Here is a 9,194-nt window from a genome sequence, read left to right as displayed (position 1 = left end):
CAGCCTGTGGCTCACTTGGGACAGCGTGGTGCTGACAACACGAAGTCAAGGATTAAGATCCGCTCACTGGTCATCTTTTAAAAAAATAAAAATAAAAATAAAAAAGGGAGATTTCTCATGAAAATCAGACCTCCAGCTGCTCTTTTTTCTTTCCCTGTCTTGCTTTCCCGGGCCTTTGCGAGTACAACCCGCAGATAGATGCTTAGTTGCCCTGACTATGAAAAGATGAACAAAACTCAGCTTTCAAGGAGTTTACCATCTGAGCATCTGGAGCAGGGTTTTACAGTGGGGCAGGTTTGGAGGTGGGGGAAGCATTCCACGCAGAGGGAACCGCAGGAATGGCCAAGACGAGGCAGGAGAATGCAGGACTATGCAGGGATACGACGTGCTGCTGCGGGGTACCTCCCAAGTGAGCAGCTCCATTGTCACCAACCCAGCACTCAGCGCTACCCAGCAGACATGGAGGCCGAATTAGCTAATAATTCACAACGTGTTGATTATTTGCTTTTTTTTTTTTTTTTTTTTTGGCGGCTGACCGGAATGGGGATCACATCAAGAATCTGATCAACAGGAAGTGGAAGAGGCGGTGCTTGGCCTTTGGAATCACGCTGTCGCTCCCATTTTCCGTCCCCCTTAATATTGGGCCATTACAACCTGCTTAAGAGCACGGCGGTGAGGGTTAAAGGAGCGCGTGCACGGAAAGTGCCCTGCACCGTGCCTGGCACACAGAAGGGGCCCCGCAGTTTCTAGTTCCCGACTGGACCGGGCCAGGCACGTAACAGCCTCGAAGTAAACCACCGGTGGACAAGCCCGGGAGCGACTGAAAGGCGCCCCGGCGTCGAGCTCTCTTCCGGGACGATGGGAGTCGCTCTCGCGCCTCCTTCACGCAGCGACGCAGCGGCGCGCAGGCGCAGACCGCGGCCAGGCCTCGGAGCGCGCGCCCCGCGGGGTGGTGGGGAGAGCGTGCGCGCGTGCGCAGAAGGCCTGGTGAGCGCGCGGCACGAGCTCCGAGGTCCCGGGCGAGCGAATCCCCTGACCGGGCGTCATTCGAGGCGCCCTTTTCACAGAGCGTTTACCAGTGGGTGCTCCAGCCGCGGCCACTTTTCTGAGGTGCGAAGAACCCCTAGTCAGTGTGGGAGACAGAGCCTGGCCCAGCCTGGGAGCTCCTCGGGGCTGAGGCGACGGCACTCGGCAGCCTGCTGCTCCCGTGAGGTTGGCTTTGCGTTTCTTTTCTTTCTGAGGGAAGTTGCTGGCCCCGGCCCCACCACTCGGCAGCTGTAGTGTAGTCCCCCCGCCGCCTGAGGTGGCCTTCTCAGCCCCAGGCTCCTGGACGCCAGGACACCCGCGGTCCAGGCTGAGCCGCCGCGGGGCCTGGAGGCCGAGGTCGCGGGCGGGCGCGCCGGCGACAGGCTCGGAGGCTGGGAAGGAGGGCTAGGGCGGCGGGAAGGAGGGCTAGAGCGGCGGGAAGGGAAATGGCGGCCGTGGCCCGTGCCGCGCCTTACCGACCCCTGCCCCGGGAGAGTGACCGCGCAGAGGGGCCCAGCACGCTCCGCACCCGGCCGGCTCCAGGGACTGGCCTCGCCGCCGCACCACACCCAGCGCGGAATGCGGCCTGTGCCGGAGACCCAGCCGCCTGGGGCCCCGCCGCCCTGAGCCCGCCCTTCTTCAGGAAAGCTCTTCCCCGAGCGCATGTGTTCACTCTGGCCGGTCACCACCCTCTAACCCGAGCTTAGCAGTTGCCGTGAAAACAAGACTTCTTCCATTGAAACGTTTCTTGTAACATCATGTCTTAATCATTTGAATGAGTTCTGGCTTTCAGATGCCTGATTTAACCTTGGAAGTACATATTTGAATCCTGGTACCCAATGAGGTTGGATCTCGGCACCCGGGATAGTGGACAGAACGATGCAAGCGGGTAGACTTTGCTGAACATGGTTTACCTTTCTGAACTCTAGCCCCTTCGTTTCGCATGTGCAGGCGGCAGACCCACTGCAGTATGCAAGGGTCTACCTAGACTCTCTCTCTGGATAAGCACCTCAGAGTTGAGCATGTCCACATATGGACTCAACATCTTCCCCTCAGAAACTTACTTTCCCAGGCTTCTTTTTTCAGGAAGTGACACCTTATCTCTTTAGTTAGTTGCTCAAGCAACCGGGAGGCATCCTTGACTGTTCTCTCTCCCTCATCTCATCAAGTCACTAAGTTATGACTAGGCATCTTCTAAATCAGTCCACTTCACTTTGTCTCCACTTTTATCATGTAGACGAGGCAACTATCAGCTTCTGCCTGGAACCACAGGGGTCTCCTAGCTGATCCCCTTTCATCTGCTCTTGCTCCGGATTGCTTCTCACATTGCAAACAGAGGGATTTTTTTTTTTTTTTTTTTTTTTTAAGTCACAGGCATCTGGTCATATCATTTTTTAAAATTATACCCTTCAGTGCCTTCCAGATGCTTTCAGGATAGACTTCACAAACCATAGCCTTTCTTATAAGGAAGGCCCTCAACCTTTCTCTATACTTTCTCCCTAGATGATCTCATCTGTTCCAGTAGCTTCACATACCATCTAACACTGAGGACTCAAAGTTATATTTCCATCCTGATTTCCATCCCTTGCACACTAGGAGACTGCCTCCTCAGCATATCCGCTTTGATATCTAATAGGCCTCTCAGTCTTAACCAAAACAGTACATGGCACTATTAATTCCCTCCACTCCCCACCCCTCAACACCACCCCTCCACAAATTTCTTTCCCTAAAATCTTTCCTCATCTCACTAAAGGGTATATACCATTATCCATCTAACTGTAAAGGCTGAAAACCTAAGAGCCATTTTTGATTCCCACATGTAGTCCATAACTTGATCTAAAATATATCTCAAGTCTAATTATTCTGACTACTAGAACCCCAAATCCAAATCAGCAGCACCTTTCTCCTGGCCTATTACAGAAGATTCCTAACTGGTCTCTCTGCTTCTGCTCTGTACCCTTAAAATTCATCTTCTTCTTTTTTTTTTTTTAAAGATGACGAGTAAGGGGATCTTAACCCTTGACTTGGTGTTGTCAGCACCATGCTCACCCAGTGAGTGAACCGGCCATCCCTATATGGGATCTGAACCCGGGGCCTTGGTGTTATCAGCACCACACTCTCCCGAGTGAGCCACTGGCCAGCCCCCTAAAATTCATCTTCTCAGCAGCCAGATATTTAGATATTTCTAAAGCATAAATCAAATCATTTCTCTCCGCTCTATAAATCCCTTACCATGGGCTGGCTGGTTAGTTTAGTTGGTTAGAGTGCAGTGTTAAAACACCAAGGTCAGATCCTTTTTTTGGTTCATAAGCTTGATGATTGGGTTTTCACTCTATTGTGAGATGTGCCTCCCTCTAAACCTTGTTACAATGTCAGCACATTACCCATCTGATTTGGAAAAAAAAAAAAGTCAAGAGTTCAGATTCCTGTACCTGCCAGCCACCAAAAACCAAAAAAACAAACAAAAAACCCTTAGCATAAAATCTGGATTCTTTACAATAGCCAACAAGCCTTACATGATCTCGTCCCTGCCTAACACTCTTGACTTCATCTCCCTCCACTCTGTCTTCATTCTCTTTCTAGTCACACGGACAGAAGTCCATTAAGCTGCCCATCACAGGACATCCTGTGCTTGCTGTTTTTTATGCTTGGAATGCTTTTTCCCCTGATCTTTGCATGATTGTTTCCATTAAGGCCTCAATTCAGTTGTGATCTCTTCTGAAAGGCCTTCACTGGGTACATTAGCTAAAGCAGCCTCCTAGTCACTCTCTACTTTAAAATCGTATTTTATTTCCTTCATACTAGTTAGAGTACCTCAGATTACATTTACTTATTTATATCTTTACTGTTGCTCTCCACACTTCCTGAAATGTAAGCCCTTAAAGACAAGGAATCGTGTTTCTCTTGTTATCTGTGGTATCAGTGCCCAGAACAGTGCCTGATGCATAGTAGGCTCGTATATGTGTGCTGACTCACTGCTTATGTATAGTCTCATCTCATAGCACTCTTTCTTGCTTACTATGTTCCTGATTACTATACTTCCTTCTTTTGAAAGTGCCATGCTTTCTCCCAACTGAGGACTCTTGTACCTGCTGTTTCCTGTACCCACACCAGACCCTACACTCATCCTCCATTTGTGCCTACCTAGCTCATACTCATCTGTCAGAAATGATTCACTTATTTAGAGTGGGCTTCCCTTACTTCAGTATAGGTTAGGTTGCTCTGTAACATGTTTCCATATCACCTCATCTTTTTTCGTAACATTCATCACATTTAAAACTATTTAGGAGGGCTGGCCCGTGGCTCACTTGGGAGAGTGTGGTGCTGATAACACCAAGGCTGTGGGTTCGGATCCCTATAATAGGGATGGTCGGTTAGCTCACTTGGGAGAGTGTGGTGCTGACAACACCAAGCCAAGGGTTAAGATCCCCTTACCAGTCATCTTTTAAAAAAAAATAGTAATTAAAAAAATAAAACTATTAATAGGGGCTGGCTGGTTAGCTCAGTTGCATAGAGCATGGTGCTGTAACACCAAGGTCAAGGGTTCAGATCCTGTATTAGTCCAATTGTGTTGCTTATAACAGAATACACGGAACGGGGTGATTTATAGAGAAAATGAAATTTATTGCTTATAGTTTCTGAGGCTGGGAAGTCCAAAGTCCATCTGGTGGTGGCAACAGTGACCCAGGGGTCTCTCATTGCAAGATGGTGGAAGCAGAGAGAGCAGAGAGCAAGACAGACTTTCCTCTTCTTCTAAAGCCCTCAGAACCACACCCCTGACCACCATTTTTAATCTGTTCACTACTGCACAGTCCTACGATCCAATCACCTCTTCAAGGCTCCACCTTTCAATTGCCATATTAGGATTTCCTACCCTCCCAACAGTCACAGTGGGAGCTAAGTTTCTAATACATAAAACGTGGAGGATACCATTCAAGCTTCAGTGAGTTCTAGGGGGACATAATTCAATCCACTACAGATCCCCATACCAGCTAACTGCCAAAAATAAACTATTTGTAAGCTCTGTGCAGGCAAGGACCTTGTTCTTATTGTTCCCCACTTCATTGCCAGCACTTAGTTTCTGGCACTCAGTAGGTATGCAAATATTTGAACTGAACTAACAAATGTTTTTATTTTTGTTTTTTGGCAGCTGGCAGGTACAGGTATCCGAACCCTTGGCCTTGGTGTTATAACACCGCATTCTAACCATGAACAAATGTTGAATGAACACAAGAGTGAGAGGATCAAATCAGATAAAAATTAGCATAGCAGTTAGCATGGAGTGTAAGTTAGCTGACTCTGCCCTGCCTACTTCAATAGAAGTTTTTGCATTACATAAAATAGTAGATAGGAAAGCATTATATAAACTAAAGGTGCTTTATAAATATGAGATGCTTTTTTTTTTTTTTTTTTTTGGCTAAAGCCTATTTACCATCAGATTTCTTTGGTCTGATGGCCTTTAAAAGAACAAAACTTTCTTTTTCTTAGCAATAATTAGCCTGATTCTGTTATTTAGAGCTATGCTCAGGTGGTAAAATGTGAAGAATGGAGGCTAATACTGAGTTTACGTCAGTTTTTAAGGTAACCACATTCTTGATACCCTTCATTCAGCTGGACTACCTTACTTTAGCAATACTTCTGAGTTTTTGTCTTGCCCTTGATGTGTGACCTTGGCCAAATCAGATTATCTCCTCATGGCAGGTATATCTTTTTGTAAACCTATAAACAATTCCAATATCTCACCAGAATTAGATTAAAGTTAGTAAAATATTTCAAATTTCCTGAGTGAAATTTGCTCTCTTGATATAAAAAGTCATTTAGTTTTAGTTTTCTTATTAACTTAATTTCTTCAGAATCTGTTATTGTTTCATGCCACGTACAAAGCTGTATATTTTGGAAGCTTTCTTTTCATACTTCCCTGAGCCTTTCTTATGTCACTAAAATCCTCAAGTTATGTACATCAGAGAATCAGAGTTTACAGCTCAAAACTATAAAAGATACTTCCGGGGAGGCAGGGAAGAAGACCCAACAATCACAATTTCTTGAACTTGTTAAGACAAGTGAACAGATATGATGTTAATTGGTGGGAGTGGAGAGAGGGAGGGGGGAGGGAGGAATTAGTAAAGGGATACAAATCAATTACATTGCATATTGATAAAAAAAAAAGATACTTCATTTCTCTCTGGCTAAGTATATTCTCTCCACCATTTGCACTTCTGAAATTACTGATGTTTCTTCTTCTTTTCCATTTTTAATCTTCTTCCCTACATGTACTGCTTCAGGGCAGCTCACCCAATGGTGTATCCAAAAAATAAAATGTGTCTCATTGACTGTAGTTTTACGTCTAAATGCATTTTGGGTTCCTGGAATTGGTAGGATTTTGAGAGTGCTGCAGTGAATTCAGTGTGACGTGAATGCAGGTAGACAGGTTGATCTTCACATAACAAGCCACAACTACTGGACAGGATGGTGAGATGAGAAACCATTGCTTTTCCAGAATAAGGAGCACAATCCTGGACCTATTGATCAAAGATAGTTTTACATTAGCTTTTAGGATGGTTAAGGTGGAAGTGGAAGACACACATAGGTGCAAAGAGTAACTTAAAAGATTAACTTAGACTCTTTTCTGATTTATTGAGTTGTCCATTAAGGCCTTTTGATTTCATTTAAGGGCATCTTCCTAAGTCTGTTAGATTAAGTTACTCCCCTGCCCCCCACAAACAAAACAAAACAAAATCTGACACAGATTCCAAATCTGTTCATGAACAAATGCCAGTGTTATTTTAAAGGTTATGTCTTACCAGAAAGAGCAGGAAGAAACCTATAAGAAAACAGAATGACATCAATAAGCATGGAAGTATCCTGGGTAGTCTTAGGTCATCAGTCTCTTCCTGTCCCATATCTTAACACTTTGTCAAAAAAAAGACTTCTTTTATTGGGTAACTTAGGTGCTAATTACTTCCACGAGCAATTATACATGCATTATTTCATTAATCATCCTAATCACCCCACAAGATGATGAAACTGAGAATAGTTCCTTTTGAAAATAGAGTTTGAGGACAAATGTGAATGTAAACCTTTTTACTCCAAATTATAATTCTACGAACATTTAATCAGAAAAGCCTGGCTAATTAGCTTAGTTGGTTAGAGCACAGCCTTATAACACCAAGGTCACAGGTTCAGATCCCCAAATAGGCCAGCCACCAGAAAAAAAACAAAAATCAGAAAAGCCTACATTTTGTTTGATGTCTTTGTACCCAGAATGAGTTTGCCTCAAGTCACCCAGAGTTATGAGAGTGACCAAGGTTACAGTTTAATATAAAATGACTGACAAGGTAATATGTTGTAATGGAAAATGCATGGGCCAAAGGAATCAACAATCTTGGGTGGCTAATCCTGGTTCCATACCAGATCATGTGACCTTATGGAAGTCATTTCCTTCTTTGCTGAAGTTACTTCCCTCTTATGCCCTCTAAAATGAAGGACACTGCAAGCTATAGGTATCCATGAATCAGTAGTCGGAAATAACTGTAAAAGCTTTCAGAGAGTCTGAATCTCCTTCAGTAAAGGTGGGCATCTGAGATCAGCCAAGGACTTTTTTTTTTTTTTTTTTTTTTTTTGGCAGCTGGCCAGTATGGGGATCTGAACCTTTCACCTTGGTGTTACAATACCATGTTCTAACCAATTGAGCTAACCAGCCAGCCCCAGCAAGGGCTTTTGAAAGTGGAAGGAGAAGCTGGCTGTCTATCCTCAAATTCATTTCTAAAACATGGGTTTTCTAAAGTCGGTTTTCGTAGTATCAATGGGATTTCCCTATTTTGTTGCCCACGTTCATTAGTGGTCATAGAGCCCGTCATGTTAGATCTGCTTAGTAAATGTATTTGGAATAAATGCTTATGGAAGCTCTTTTATTCTTTAACAGTGTGTAGGATTTTTTCATGAAATATCACCAGATATATTTAGTGACAGGACTTCCTTATTATTATGTCCTTCCACCTCAACAGGCAATAACATTATTCTCATATAGCATTCAGCCCTGCCTCAGATTCTATGCACTGACTCAGATGTTTCTTTATGTGAAGCAAATTACTAAAACCTTGAAAAATTGTTCTCTTTCTAACATCAGTCCTTATGTGTCATTTAAATCTAATTTTGGGGTATTTTTAAGGAAAAGTTCTTGGTTGGGATTTGTTATATTTTGCATTGAGATTAGAGCTAATCAGTTTTGCTCTTTTGAATTTGCTTTTCTAGTGAAGCATTAAGAGAGAAACTCTTCAAATCTATCATAATGGCTAAAGTTCATGTAATACTCTGGAGTTTAAGAAGTAGCCGCTTATAGCATTATCTCATTTAATTCCCACAACAATTCCAGGGGTAGGTGGAATCCCCATTTGTAAATGTAGAAACTAAGAAATGAAGAGGCTAAATGACTTGCTCACGGTATAATGACTAATAAGAGGCAGAAGGAGGACTCAAGCCTTGATCTTCCAATTTCAAATCTTGTGTCTTTTGTACTATCCCATACTGCCTGTAACTTTTCTTCCTTTGCTTTAAAGCCAGATGAGTTGTGGTCACCTAAAAATGGGTTGAGAATCTGACCTTTCATCTGCAAGATCTCATCAACTTAATAATAGTTGCTGGGACATAGTGTCACTGAGGCTACAATACTCAATGTTGGAAAATAACCCTGTGAAATCTTTGAACCATACTGCTATGTGGTTGTTTTAGATTATACTGTCTAACCTTTATTTTCAAATGAGGTAATTAGTGTGTGGTGGTGGTTTCTGAATCAGGCAGCCAGCAATTAACAGGAACAGGTCCCAGCTAGAACAGGGTTGTTTTTTCTTCTTTCACACAACCAGCTGTTGCAGAGCACATGAATTTTCCTCTCTGGATTGTCATTTCCAACAAATGTCCTTCATTTCCTTTGCTCTGATTTCCCCAGCCCTCAGTCTGTGGGGAGGTGACTGAATCTTAGAAGAATGCTCTGAATAAGTGAGAGCTAAATTTCTATGGCAGCAACCAAAGTCTCATCAGGTGTACTCCCTGCTTACGTAGAAAAATCATCTGGCACCAAAATTCCATCAAATCTGGCCTGGGTTCCTGCTACACCTTGGGCATGGGGCATCAGCAAGTTTTTTCTCAGGATAAGAACAGTGTTTCCCCTC

The 9,194-nt window shown here is 43.9% G+C and overlaps 1 non-coding gene across 1 annotated transcript; it reads left to right on the top strand.

The window, feature by feature from the left end:
- The first annotated feature begins 3,316 nt into the window (after positions 1-3,316).
- Positions 3,317-3,420, top strand: LOC134377477 (small nucleolar RNA U13). The gene has a single exon (XR_010023518.1). It is a non-coding gene; the product is annotated as a small nucleolar RNA U13 (small nucleolar RNA).
- Positions 3,421-9,194: the final 5,774 nt, after the last annotated feature.

Source organism: Cynocephalus volans, chromosome 4, assembly GCF_027409185.1.
Source record: "Cynocephalus volans isolate mCynVol1 chromosome 4, mCynVol1.pri, whole genome shotgun sequence".
NCBI lineage: Eukaryota > Metazoa > Chordata > Mammalia > Dermoptera > Cynocephalidae > Cynocephalus > Cynocephalus volans.
This window is presented reverse-complemented; position numbering and strand designations above follow the sequence as displayed.